This window comes from Equus caballus, chromosome 27, assembly GCF_041296265.1.
Source record: "Equus caballus isolate H_3958 breed thoroughbred chromosome 27, TB-T2T, whole genome shotgun sequence".
Lineage (NCBI taxonomy): Eukaryota > Metazoa > Chordata > Mammalia > Perissodactyla > Equidae > Equus > Equus caballus.
The window spans coordinates 13,949,871-13,964,444 of NC_091710.1; the positions used below are offsets into that span (position 1 = coordinate 13,949,871).

The 14,574-nt window shown below is 35.9% G+C and overlaps 1 pseudogene; it reads left to right on the forward strand.

The window, feature by feature from the left end:
- The first annotated feature begins 1,896 nt into the window (after positions 1-1,896).
- Positions 1,897-2,928, forward strand: LOC100147126 (olfactory receptor 2T27-like; annotated as a pseudogene).
- Positions 2,929-14,574: the final 11,646 nt, after the last annotated feature.

Sequence of the window (14,574 nt, forward strand, 5' to 3'; positions counted from 1 at the left end):
TACGACTTGTGCATTATTCAGTCAAGATTGAATCTGTATCTGGCTAATGCATAGTTTGTTGTTAAAACATTATTTTAGTATAATAAAGGATGTGTTCAATGGTTTTATCAATACCTACTGGCTAATTATAATTTTTAAAAGATAAGAGCAGCCCTTATAGATCAAGTAAGTCAACCTCTTCTTGTACATATGAACAGCTGAATCCTAGTGCTAATCATTGATGTCTAAGCTCACAATGCTATTCATAAAATCAAGGTCATCCTAAAGAAATGACAGGAATCACTTTTATTACACTTTTCTAAATTCAAGACAATATAATATTATGTGCTTAATATAAAACATTACAATATTTTTAAGATACATCACTTCTACTGGCCTAATCTGCTAATGTGTGAAATGATTAATTCACACTTGAAAGGAGCTTCCAAGTAAAAACAGATACTTCAAAAACTGATCATTCGTAAGAGGATAGCCATCATGTTAAATGCTTTGTCATTCCTAGAGGAAAAGTTTTGTAGTGTTTATGTCTATTTTCTGTTCCCAGCCTATGATTAATTGAATCTGCCATGGTTAATAGTACTCCTGTATGTTAACCTGGTAGACATATTTTCATATTTTAGATGTGACAATTGAATACCATGGATTATCATTTTCAAGGATATTCTCCCATTATTTTACTCCCCAGAGAATTAATATCTATGTTAAGGGAAGCATTTACGTCAAAAAATACAGGTATAAAGAGAAGCATCATGATGGAGGGTACCCCAGAAAGCAGCACAGGATCTCTGCTAAGGAAACAAAATTCCTCAGTGTTAAAATAGTGCCACAAGCTTATAATTACTCTACTTTGAAAGTTTGACAGTGAGAACTGATTTCTTTCCATTGGCAGTCAGACATTATACCTTTTTTCATTATCTTAAATAAAGTAAAGCATGAGGACATATGATTTGATACAACATAGTACTTCAAGTATATAATTGATAATGAAAGCAAAATTTCTGGTTGATATTGCTCGAAAAGAGAGGAAGCATTGCATGTGAATCATCAGGGTTCACAACGGAAATCAACTCATTCATCTCAGGACTGAGATATTTGTCATCACATAAATGAAAATACATGTCTTCATTTGTCACCAGTGGAAAGATAACACTCCTACAAACATGAGAACTTAGAATTGATTTGCAGGACTTAGTCAACATGTTAGTGTATTTTGAAGGAGTTTTTATTCCATGGACAATGAACAGTAACTGAAAGATTAATGGATAGAGGAATATGAGTGATGTCTTTTAGGTTGTTAATTGTATAAGAAAATTATTGAAGTGCAAATATAAAGTTTAAAACTAAGATAAGAAGGAAGAACAAAAGGAGAAATTGAATAAAATAAGAATTATCAAGGTGAGTAAGTAAAATAGAATGAACAGCCTATTACATTTGGTTGACAATTATAACTTCTTGAGTATAGCTGTGAGAGGGCCTCAGGAGAAGTTCAAGAGATCCTCTGGGGTGGAGATGGGTAGAATAAGAATTTAAGAAAAGCAACATGCAAGACATAAGAATGTTAACAGCCCAGAGTTCATTAAAAATGTCAAATATATGAGGAAACTAATGGTCAAGTTAGTTATCATTATCTGTCAAAGGGACTAAATACTCATTTACCCAAATCAAACCAACTGTAGGATATGACATTGATAAATTCTAGGTAAAGGAATTTTGATTTGATGGAGTTTTTAATTTCTCTTTTATGAGAATATACTTTTATAGAGACCTAGTCATACATATACAGAGATAATGGTGCTGACCAAGAGATCAAATTATTTTACTGAAGCATTACAACCCTTGTTACATTATTTTCCTTCTGCAAGTATTTCAGTATGAATAGAGCATTTGAATAAAAATATGGACCTGGACCAGAAGAATGAAACAGCAACAGACTTCATCCTCCTTGGGCTCTTTCCCTGGTTCAGATATCCCTATCTTCTCATCCTCATCATCCTCTTCATCTACACTATTGCCTTTACTGGAAACTCCATACTAATCTTCCTCATCTGGCTGGACTCTTGCCTCCACACCCCCATGTACTTCCTGCTCAGTCAGCTCTCCCTCTTAGATCTGGCTTACATCTCTAGCACAGTCCCCAAGATGGTCACCAACTATTTCACAGGGAGGAAGAACATTTCCTATTTTGCCTGTGCCACTCAGCTCTTTTTCTTCCTAACCGTTGGCATTGCTGAATGCATCCTGCTGACTCTCATGGCCTATGACCGCTACGTGGCTATCTGTAATCCCCTGAGTTACACAGTCCTCATGAACCCCAAGGTCTGTCTCCAGATGGCTGCTGCAGCTTGGATTGGGGGAGCCCTTGCTGCCCTTGTACACACTATCTATCCAATGAATTTTCCTATCTGTGGCTCTAGGGAGATTAATCACTACTTTTGTGAGATGCCAGCGATCCTGAGAATGACTTGTGTGGACATATCAGCCTATGAGATGGTGAAATTTGTGTCAACCATTGTATTTCTCCTGGTCCCATTTATTCTCATCCTGGCATCCTACACTCTCATTTTCCTCTGTGTCCTCAGAATGAACACTTGCAAAGGCAAGAACAAAGCCCTGGCCACATGTTCCTCCCACCTGACAGTGGTGAGTCTCTACTTTGGTCAGGCCATCTTTATATACATGACACCCACCTCTTCCCATACACCTGAGCAAGACCAGATTGGAACTGTGCTTGGCACCATAGTGACTCCTATGCTTAATCCACTCATCTACAGCCTGAGGAACAAAGAAGTGGTGGGGGCTCTGAGGAAGTGCATGGGAAGGTGTTGCAAGTGAGAAAATGCCCTGTTTCTACAGTGTCACTTTCAGAAGTGCTCCATCCTCTATGTTAAAAGCTGCCACGGTCACTGGACTGCTGTATTGGAAATGTAACCTCATAAGAGAGCGGGTAGGTATTAGGACTGACGCCGATTGACATTTGTTTGTTGCAATGGAGTCGTTCTTCCATAGTGGTGACTTCAGTTGAGTACAACAATAATATGTTACTTATCATTAGTCTTTAGAGAAATTACACGGATTTTGACAATAACATCTGTACAGACATAAATGATCTCCATCTTCTTCGAGAGCTCTGGTGTATTGGGATACATGGACAAAACTTATTGTCATCCTACAGCTAACTCCTGGATAGATGATTCTTCTTTAAAAATCATCATATCTGCATTTGCTTTCATTTGTCTATTTACTCTTAATGTCCCTGACTAAATCTCAATTTTCCAAAAGATCAAAGATGACTTGTTCTAGGAAATCTTAACGTATAATCCTACTTTGTCCAATCTCATACATTATTTTTATGTTTTAGTACATACAATTTATGTAGCTATATTATTTTTTCTTCTCAATTAAAGACTTTAGATAGCCATATGTGAATAGAAATAAGAATTCATATAATTTTTTTTTTTTTAAAGATTTTATTATTTTCCTTTTTCTCCCCAAAGCCCCCCGGTACATAGTTGTATATTCTTCGTTGTGTGTTCTTCTAGTTGTGGCATGTGGGACGCTGCCTCAGCGTGGTCTGATGAGCAGTGCCATGTCCGCGCCCAGGATTCGAACCAACGAAACACTGGGCCGCCTGCAGCGGAGCGCGCAAACTTAACCACTCGGCCACGGGGCCAGCCCCATGAATTCATATAATTTTTAAGAAGTGAGATAATTTTCTTTGTTCCTAGTAATTTTTACCATTTTTAATTTTTATTTGGTGCATTAATATTTATATTTTTCAAGCTAATGAATTAGCCCAACATTATAATTTTATAATTCTATTCAGTGTGGCTTCTGAGACTGTAATTTTATATAATTACAGTTAACTGATGCCTTCCTGAAAATACTTATAAATTTAACAATTTAAAAATTAAGTGGTATTTTGTTCATAAATATAAAATAGTATAAAGCAGTTTATAAAATATTAATATCTTGCCATGCTTGAGGTATTATTTTTTCATAAAGTAAAATCCAACTGATAGAATTGAAAAGCCAAAGAGAACCCTTCTTATCTCATTCCTTTCCCTATTCTCCAGCACTCATCACGTTCCTGGATTCATAATGCATCATTCTTAAGGTTGCCTACATGTTGTTACAATGGTGTATGACAACAAGTAATCATTGACCAGATTATACACACAAGGTGATGGCTTTTACTGTGTGAGTAGTTTAATTTAAACTGAGTTTTGAGGTAACAGACATTACATTTATAAATAATTATAAAGAATATTAATTTGGTATTAAAAAATCTTAAATTGCAATGGCATGATATTCATATTATGTTACGTTAAGTTCTAATAAACCTCAAAGCAACTGATTACCTCCATCCCATAGAAAATACTTTACAGAAGTTTGCATGTTTCCTCAAACACACCCAAAGAATTCAATTTCTGATACTGTAGTTTACAGTTTTAGAATAGCAATTTATTTATTTTTTATAGAATCTCATTCTTTACTGAAATTTTTCTGTGTTTCAGAGTATTTCTCTCTCCATTTTCTTGAACTTATTAACGATTGGAAGTTTTTTGAAGTTCTTAAATTTTTTACTTCAATATCTGAGCTACCCGTGATCTAGTATCTAAAGTCTGTTTTTCCTTAGTTTTAAATCAGATATGACTTGTTATATGTAATAATTTACAATTGAGTTCTGGTTATTGTTTACCAAAACCCATAGAGAATCCACAGGATTTAATCATTCTCCAAATAATTTATCCTTTCTTTTGCTGAATAGACTTTTCAACTGGCCCATCTAGTCCATCATATGACCCTAAACATCTGTTACTCAAACAAGCAGGCTATTAAAACTAAGCACTTGAGTCAAATAACTAAATTTCAACTTTGACACAAATATTTATTGTAGATTTATTCCATAAATGTCCATAGTTGGAAGTGACCAAATTGTCTTCCAACAGATGCATGGGTAGACAGACTTTGCTGCAGTCATAAGATGGAATAACATTCATCAACAAAAAAAATGAGCTATTGATTCATGTAACAAGAAGCATGAGTGTTGAATGCATTATGCAAAGTAAAAAAGCCAGACTCAAAAAGGTGTATATTGCATGGTTCCACTTATATGACATAGGAAACGCAAATTGATAGCCATTGATAACATATCAGCAATTTCCAGGGTTTTGAAGAGGACTAAGTGGTTGAATACAAAGGGAATGCATATGGAGTTTTTAGGAAAATAACCCTCATAGAAGCCTTACATCAGCCACTGTTCCTAAATGACCAGCACATTTTTTTTTTTTTTGGAGGAAGACTAGCCCTGAGCTAACATCCACCACCCAACCTCCTCTTTTTTGCTGACAAAGATTGACCCTGAGCTAATATCCATGCCCATCTTCCTCTACTTTGTATGTGGGACACTTGCCATAGCATGGCTTGTTAAGCAATGTGTAGGTCCATGACTGGGATCCTAACCAGTGAACCCTCATTTGCCAAAGCAGAATGAACTTAACTGATGCAACACCAGGCTGGCCCCAATGTACTGCACATTTTGTCAGCAGACATTAAAAAATTTTCATCCATGAGTAAAATAACGCAGATGGAAAGTGATTCTTTATGACTCTTATAGATAATTATGGAAATTCATGGAAGTCATTCATATTCACCCCTTTCCTTTTTTTTAGGTGAGTTTTATTTATTTTTGCTCTGGACATCAATCTATCTTATGATGATTTATATATTATTTTGTAATTTTGTTTTCCCCTATTTTATCATCTTTGGAAGAAAAGGAATTTTAACAACAGGCTTTGACTGTGAACAAAGTAATTGAATTTTATAGTCTCATTCACAAAAGGCAGAACTTAACATGGAAAAATAGACAAAAATGTCAATAAAACTAAAAGTTGGTTGAAAATGTCAATCAAATTGATAAACTTCTAGCTATATTGGCTGAAAATTAGAGAGTGGGAAGGTGACCCATCCCCTCTCATGACAAACACATTCAACCCACAGTGGGATTGGTTGTAGGGTGACCACAATAGACACTCCTATTCAAAAAGAGGGTAAACAAGAGGCAAAGTGGTAGTTTGGTCCACAATATTTTAAAATATGGATTTGTTATTATTCAGGTACGGTGAAGCAAAGATCAGGAGATGTCTGCCATGGAAAAAGTAATGTGTTATGCTCACAGATACCAAGAGAAAGGGGCATGGCATTCCATGAGGGCCACATGAGGAAGTAGCAAAGTCAATTAGGTGGCAGAGGGAATGAGGAGAAAACATGGGAAAAGGCCTTTATTGTGTTTCATTTTAAAGGACAGGACAAGTCAGGCTAAGTAGGCTTAGCATTGTCTAATTTGGATAATTTCAGTAAGCTCCAAGATGTAGCATTGTGTTTAGTTGTCTGGTAACTGGGCCTGGGGTATTTAGGGCAAGTGAGTAGTGGCCTGGAGTATGAAAGCCCAATAAAGAAGGTGGCTGGGTGTATGGGTTCTTTATTTGTTGGTTTGCATGTAAGAGATGCATTCACAGGTGAGTTGTTTTCTGTATCTGGGAATTAGTAAACCCTCGGTGTGGCTCCATGGTCAGTGAGAGCCTAGATGTCAAAGCATCAGAAGATAGAAAATAAAAACATATGGTTAATACACATATAAATTCTGCAATCCAACTTAGCATATATCGCTAGTCTTCTTATTAAGGTCTAGTACTGCTCCCAGGAAAAATTTTCCAAAACTCTTGACTCCATTGATTTAACTCTTGGTTCAGCTTCTGTGATTTTGCTCCCAGCCAAGATCTTCCGTCCTTTTTTTATAATAACACAGTTTGCAACTACCTAGCTTCCTCAGTCTTCTTGCACACAAAATCTTGAAATCCAAAGATTTCTTTTAATTTAGTGTTCTCTCTGTCATTTTTGGACCAATGTGGGAACTATGAGTATTCTCTTAAAATTTAGGTGGATTTTCTACTAATATCATAGGGATTCGCTCCATTATATCAAGGACACAATGACAAATCTCTTTAGGATAAACTCTTCTTTAGCTTGGGCTCCCTGTGAAGCTGCTATGGAAAATATGCCCTTAAGATTTATAGAAATTCTCCTAAAGAGAAGATGTACAAGGCATAACTCTCTAGAGGGCCTTTGTTTATATATGTTTCTATGTTCCAATTGACCTATATATTTGGTTTTTGGTTTGAGATCTTTTCTTATTTGAGAATCGTTTGCCATCTGGAGAGGCAAGAAACTTATTTTTGAACCTGTAAAAGCTTGACTCACAGATTTAATAGTTTATTTTCAAATTCTCTCTCCATTGGTTCATCACAGGTAGCGAGAAGTCAGGTAGCACTCTCAATATTGTGCCTGAAAATTCCATTAGCTTGATCATCAATTTTACTCAGTATAACCCCTATTTTCTGTGTTACCACATAAAAAGTATAGTGCATCACTACATAATAGGAGTCTACTTTCTTCTAGCTTCCAGTAACTTTGTCTTTGTTTTTCTTTAGGCTGTAATAAAAAATCTCCTTGAGGCGCTTTGAGCTAACATTAATACTTTTCTCAAGTTTTTTTAAGCTTTACCTAACAGTTTCCTTGGGGGCTATTACACGGTCTGCCCACCACCCAATTCAATAACCAGTGATACAGGTTTTAGTCTTATCTCAGCATCTTCCCATTTCTGGTACAAAATTAGATTCAGTTATCTATTGCTGTGAGACAAACTAATAAAAATTGGTGAAGTAAAATAATAATTATTTACTTTGTTTATAAATGTGAAATTTGGACAGGGCTCAGCATAGGTGGCTCTTGTCAGATGGGACCTGATGCCAGATGGGACAACTTGACTGGAGTCGAGAAGTTCCAGTTACAAGATGGCTCACTCACATGGCTGGCAGGTTGGTGCTGGCTGTTGACTTGAAGCTCAGTTGGAGCTGGAGGCTTGGGATGTTAATACCTCTCCATTTGGGTCTCCCTTTGGGCTATTTGTGCTTCCTCACAGAATGGTGGTTGGGTTAAAAGTGCAATTATCCTAAGAAAACAAATCAGAAATACTAGTTTCATAATAATTTCTGACATACTTTAACAGTCAAGACAGTCAAAAAATCGACTCTACTTTAATTGTGAGAACATAGGCTTCACCTCTTCTTGGAAAAGTAGCCGACTCTAATACAACATGTAGTACGGAAAATAGTTTTGTAGCTGCACTTGGAAAGTGTAATCTGCCACATCTTAGAATCATTGCAAAACTCATATGACTTTTTATATTGTCTTGTTAAAATGTTCCTTAATAAGATAAACTTTCAACAAAAATAATAAAGTATAATGCTTTCATTATCCTCTTGAGTAATAATGTGTGAATATTACATTAAAGCGATAATTACTTATAACACAAATATCAGAGAAATATTAATTAATATGCATTTCTGATTCATTGATAAACATTACCTTTGTGATAGTCATGCTTAACACCCTGATTAACACCACAAGAGATTATTGAGAGGGATAACGTAAGAGTATGTAAAGATTTAATCATTCAAATAAATTTAGTTTTTCTAAGAAACTAGAGATAATTATGTGGTAGAGAAGACTGACATCATGAAGATGATGATATAAGTCATTCTCAAATTCAGTCTCCATTGCAGAAAGAATTACTAGCAACTATCTATAGATAAGGTGCCACTGTGAAGACCCTGGAGCACAGGCAAGAGCCTGAAGCACCCCTCTGGACCACAGAGACTAAGAAGGGTTTCATTATAAGTATACAAGAAAGAGCTACACTCTGAAAGCATTGCCCCTCCCCTAGGCTAACAAAGCTTCCCACTGAGAAGGCCTCCCTTGGCTAATGGTTACTCCAGTGGGAAAAGGAGAGCCCAAGGTGAACATCAAGCTCCCCAGGATGTAAGATGCTTCCTGGGAGGTCTGTTGAGGTCTTAGCCCACAAGAATTATGGGGGATTCTACAGAGCTGGTACACTGGAGATTAGATTGTGACAGAGAAGGATGGTTGGGCTTACAGCAACTGGCACTCAATTCTTGACAGACTGAGCATCTCCCCCAAGCAGCACCACAGTATAAATCCCCACCAGCAGCTCTGCCCAGCTATAGACTTAATATAATGCCCCATCCTACCAGGGAACTTGGTTCACAGTTATACTTCATGCAGGACCATAAAAAATGGGAATTTCTAGCCTTGGAGCCTGTTCTGCTGCTCTACTTGGGCAGGGAAGTTAATTCATAACCCTGCTTGCTGCTGAGCACTACTCCCAGCCTTGCCTGACTAGGAAACTTGGCCAGAGCACCCAGAAAGCTGCATATCCCAGAAGATCTTAAGCAGTGATCGGGGCCGTCACTCTGCCTCTGTACAGGGATAATCAGTGACCCCCTCTGGCCAGGGAGCTGCATGTGAAGTTCTGCCTTATTTGGTCCCAAAATAGTGATACTTTCCAACCTTGGGGCCCTGCCCACTTCTGAATACAGCCTTCAGACCCACTTAACCAAGAAATGTAATGAGAGTACATGGAAAACTATGTAGAACATATTGGAGCCATTTATTTTGTAACATAAGCAGAGAACCCAGACATTTGGCTCTACCCATCTGCAGAGTAAAACCAGTGACCCCATCTGCCTAGGAAACTCAGCACACATTTCTGCTTAATATGATCTCATAAAAACAAGCCCCTCACTTTTCCATGGCTTTTGCTAGGAGGAATATAAAGATCTCACCATTGTGACTCAGCAACGGAAAACATTCTTGGTCTACTACTTTGCCTGTGTCCTTGATAAATTATTACTTTCTTCTCAGTCCTTCCAACAATGCTAACCGATTCAGAAAGAAACTTTGGGATCAGTGGAAAGCATTGGGGATAGATATAAAAAATACATTATAAAAGTCCTATATCCCAGTGGAAAATCAAGGCCACTATTCAAAACCTTCAAATTATGCTATTCTGAATTATAACAAATACATATATACTTTAATTTTTTCATGTGAAAGAGTCAGTCAAACTCTTGGCATTTAAGCTAAGAATTATGATGGGAATCAAAGACCCATTGGGCATTACCATACCTCTCTCAATCCAGTAGTTAAAGTATATTTATCTTACCTGAGGGCAATAGCTACAGGTGCAAAGTTAGAAGTCATCCATATTTAACCTTAGCACCATCTCTCCATCTCAAGAAATTTCAGGTTGTTGAGACCCTCCTTCTCACTTAAAATCCATAATATTTTTCTCCTCCCAGTAACACTTGCTAAAAATTGCTGCTTCTATCTCCAGCACCTGGCACCATCTACAATTACTTAAATCAGCTTTTTAACTCCCTTTTCGGTAAAAAGAGAAACTCACTATTGGCTAACAATAAGGAGAGCAGAGCAAGGGAGGGAAAGTTATTTGAATGTTTTGAATTTTGTTAAGAGAGGATATGTGAGAAGCTGAAAGTTGGTTCAAATCATATCAACAATTACTAATTCATGTTTCATCATATTTCATTTCTATCTGCACTCACTTTATAAAAAAGTATTAAAATCCAACCCAGTTGGGCATTTGCACTAATGTGTACTCTTTTTCGGAGTCATTCCTCTCCCAGATATTTATAAGGTCATCACCTTCACTTTTTCAAGACGTTGCTTAAATATCATATTTATTATTATATTATATTTCCCTGTGTCCCATTACAGAACAATAGAAATTAATTTTCTATTAGCCGACCCTCAGTCTTTCATGCATCTGGCTACTCCAACCTGTTTCTGTCGCCCCTTTCTTCTTCTAAAATATTAATGATTTATGCATTTGTTTCTTACTTTTAGAATTCATCCATTAAAGAATATAAGCTTCAAGGGCCTGCCTGGTGGTGTAGTGGTTAAGGTCGTTCACTCCACTTTGGCAGCCCAGGGTTTGTAGGTTTGGATCTCGGATGTAGATCTAGCACTGTTCATCAAGCAACACTGTGGCAGCATCCCACACAAAATAGTGGAAGGTTGGCAAACATTAGCTCAGTGAGAATGTTCCTCAAGCAAAAAGAGGAGAATTGGCAACAATTGTTAGCTCAGGGCCAATCTTCCTCACACTCACACAAAACAGGTAAGCTCCATACGGCTGAAATTTTTATTTATGTCACTTTTATTTATGTTGCAAAATGCCTAGATGAGTACTAGAACTTAGTATCACTCAATGAATATATATTTAGGCAAATAAATGAATTAATGCTGTTCAGAAAAAAAATCCAGATCAGAGATGTATATTAATATATATATATATTTTATAAAAGTTAATATATGTAAATATATATCAATATATAATATATAAGGAAATTGTGACAGCATAGGGAAGTGAGTTATATGGAGAAGGCCACCAATGCTAAGGTGGTAACTTAGAATTCTACATTCTGAAAGCCAAAAAAATGAACAGAAAAAGAACACCTTATTCGATAGGAACACTGGGGGCTTTTTGCTGTAGTCCAGAATATAATGTTTTTAATAGAAAGGTATATTCACCTTATCCAATGGTGCTCCTAAATTTGACTACTGGTGCAAGAATAATGTAGTTAATAAATGACCTTACTCTCAGGTTTTTTATATATGCTGAATAAACTTAGATAGAACAGCCTTATGAAAGAGAGAAGCAGCACTGGAAAGTGTAAAATTATGAGATATTATTTTGAGGAATTTTATAATAAAAGTCATGTGAGTTATGATGTATTAGCTTGGAATGACTGTGAAGTTAGGAGATCATTTTTGGATACAAGAAATATCTGCATGTTACTATACTGGAGGAATTATCCAAGAAAAATAAAATTTATGATAGGCAAAAGATATTGGAGCCCTCACCTCTCATAATAGATGAAAGATGAATGTGTGTATATACAACGTAATTAGATGGATGGATTTTGTGGTGGTAACTAATAGATATGCTTTTCCTTTTGCTTTAATTTATTATAAAAAATGAATTATCTTAGTGTTTGATTATAATAAAAGAGATCCATAAACTAGTACTTACACAAATAAATGATTACTTTTTAAAAAATGAAGAGAAGTGATAGCTCTTTCTTAGAGAAGCATCCCAATTAATAAATGTAGATGGAATAAGAAAACAAATTCACCACATAAATGATTCTAATAATTTTTGTAGGCAAAATTTATGAAATACTGCCAAATTTTGAATTTTTAAGCAAATTTTTATCTGTGCATTCTCAAAGCACTTCCTTAAGTTATTTGTTAATTACTGTAGTGGCTTTAAAATATACCCACAAGTTCATTAATATTTCTTTTCTATGCTTCTCCCAGCAGATTAATTCTACTTCCCTTCATTGTTGGCTGGATGCATTGATTAGGTTCTAACACTAAACTACAGAAAGAAAAAAAATAACTTTACAATAGAGAAACACAAGCCTTAACCAAATAACTAATGTTCACACAACCAGTGCGAAGTCATGTTGATGTACTGTACACCATAATTTGATGCAATGTGAAGGGTGCCCTAATTCGGTGGAATTCTTTCTAAATCCTAAAGTCCCAATATATTTATGAGAAAACATAAGACAAACTCATATTGAGGAACATTCTATAAAATAACAGACCACTGCCATTTAAAAATAACAATCTCATGCAAAACAGTGTGTATCACAGAGGATGTTAAGAAAACAATGAGGGGGCTGCCCCATGCCCTAGTGGATAAGTTCAGTGTGCTTTGCTTTGGTGACCTTGGTTTGATTCCTGGGTGCAGACTTATACCACTCATCAGTGGACATACTGTGGTGGTATCTCACATACAAAACAGAGGAAAATTGGCACAGATGTTAGCTCACAGTGAATCTTCCTCAGCCAGAAAAAAAAAAGAAAAGGAAACATAAAATAATAAAAAAAGGCAATATGATATTCTGGGTTGTATCTAGTGAATAGATATAAAGACTGGATCCTAGATTGTAAAACAAAAAGACATTACTAGAAAAACTGGGAAAAAAAAATGAAGTCTGTAGTTTAGTTAGAATACAATAGAAAATACTTCTAGACATGAAAACTAATGTGTCACAAATAAAAACATATAGTGGATGAGGAAAATGACAGATGAGACATCGTAGAAGAAAATATTAATAAACTTGAAGATGGCAATAGAAATTATACAAAATGAAACACACAAAGAAAAATAATATTAAAATATAAAAGAAGAAAAATTAATTGTGAGACAATTTAAGACAGCCTAATATACATATAATAGACACAACAAAAGAGAGGAATGAGACGAGAAGAAAGATATGACACTTTTTAAGTAACTCCCCAAATTATATAAATTTACAAATATGAGGGTAATGATAAATCCACAAATGCAGGAAGCTCAACAACTCATAGTATGATAAAGATAGAAACTTTACCAAGGCACAAATTACTCAAAATCAGCAATAAAGATAATTTTTTAGAAACAACCAGAGGAAAACAGGACACAGTGTAAAAAGAGATAAAAGTTCAGGTCACCAGCAAGTTTATATCAATAAAAAATATGCAATCAGAAGACAGAGAAGCATCATGTTCAAACTAAAATTGAATAAGTGAAATTTTCCCAGAAACAATTTTTGAAAACTAAGGTAAAATAAACAGTTTTGAGATATATACATGATGAAATAACTAATCACCAACAGATATATGCAACAACAGATATTAAAGGAAACCTTCAAGTAAAAGGGAAATGATACAAGAATGATGTATTGATATAGAGAAAAGAATCAAGAATACCGGTAATAGTAACTACGTAGGTTAGAATGTAAGATGATTTTTATTATTGTTTAAGTCTCCTTAAAATATAGACTCTTTTTGATTTCATTTCCATGGAATATCTTCTCAAGCAAATGGAAACCAAAAGAAAACTGCTAGCTATATTTATACCAGAGAAAATGTATTTTAAGACAAAAGACCACAATAGGGGACAAAGTATATCATTATATAATGATAAACGGGTCAATCTAGCAAAAGGGGATAATATTTGTTAATATATATGCACCCAACATGGGAGCATTTAAGAATATAAACTCAATATTATCAGACCTAAATGGAGAAATAAATTGCAGCAGAATATTTATAGGAACCACTAGCACCACACTTTCACCAATGAATACATAATCCAGATAGGTAATCAATAAGGAAACAATGTCTTTAAACAGCCTGTTAGACTAGGACTTAATAGACATATAAACATAAACTGAACATTCCATTCAACAGCAACATCACAGGGGCTGGCCTCCTAGCTGAGCTGTTAAGTTTGCCTGCTCTGCTTCAGCAGCCTTGGGTTTCACCGGCTTGGATGCTGGGCACAGGCCTAGCACAGCTCGTCAGGCCATGCTGAGGCAGCGTCCCACATAGCAGAGCCAGAAGGACCTAAAACTAGAATATACAACTGTTTACTGGGGGGATTAGGGGAGAAGAAAGAAAAAAACAAGGAAGATTGGCAACAGATTTTAGCTCAGGTGCTAATCTTTAAGAAAAATAAAAGAGGAGCTGGCCCCATGGCAGAGTGGTTAAGTTCGTGCACTCTGCTGCAGGTGGCCCGGTGTTTCCTTGTCCGAATCCTAGGCACGGATATGGCACTGCTCATCAAACCACACTGAG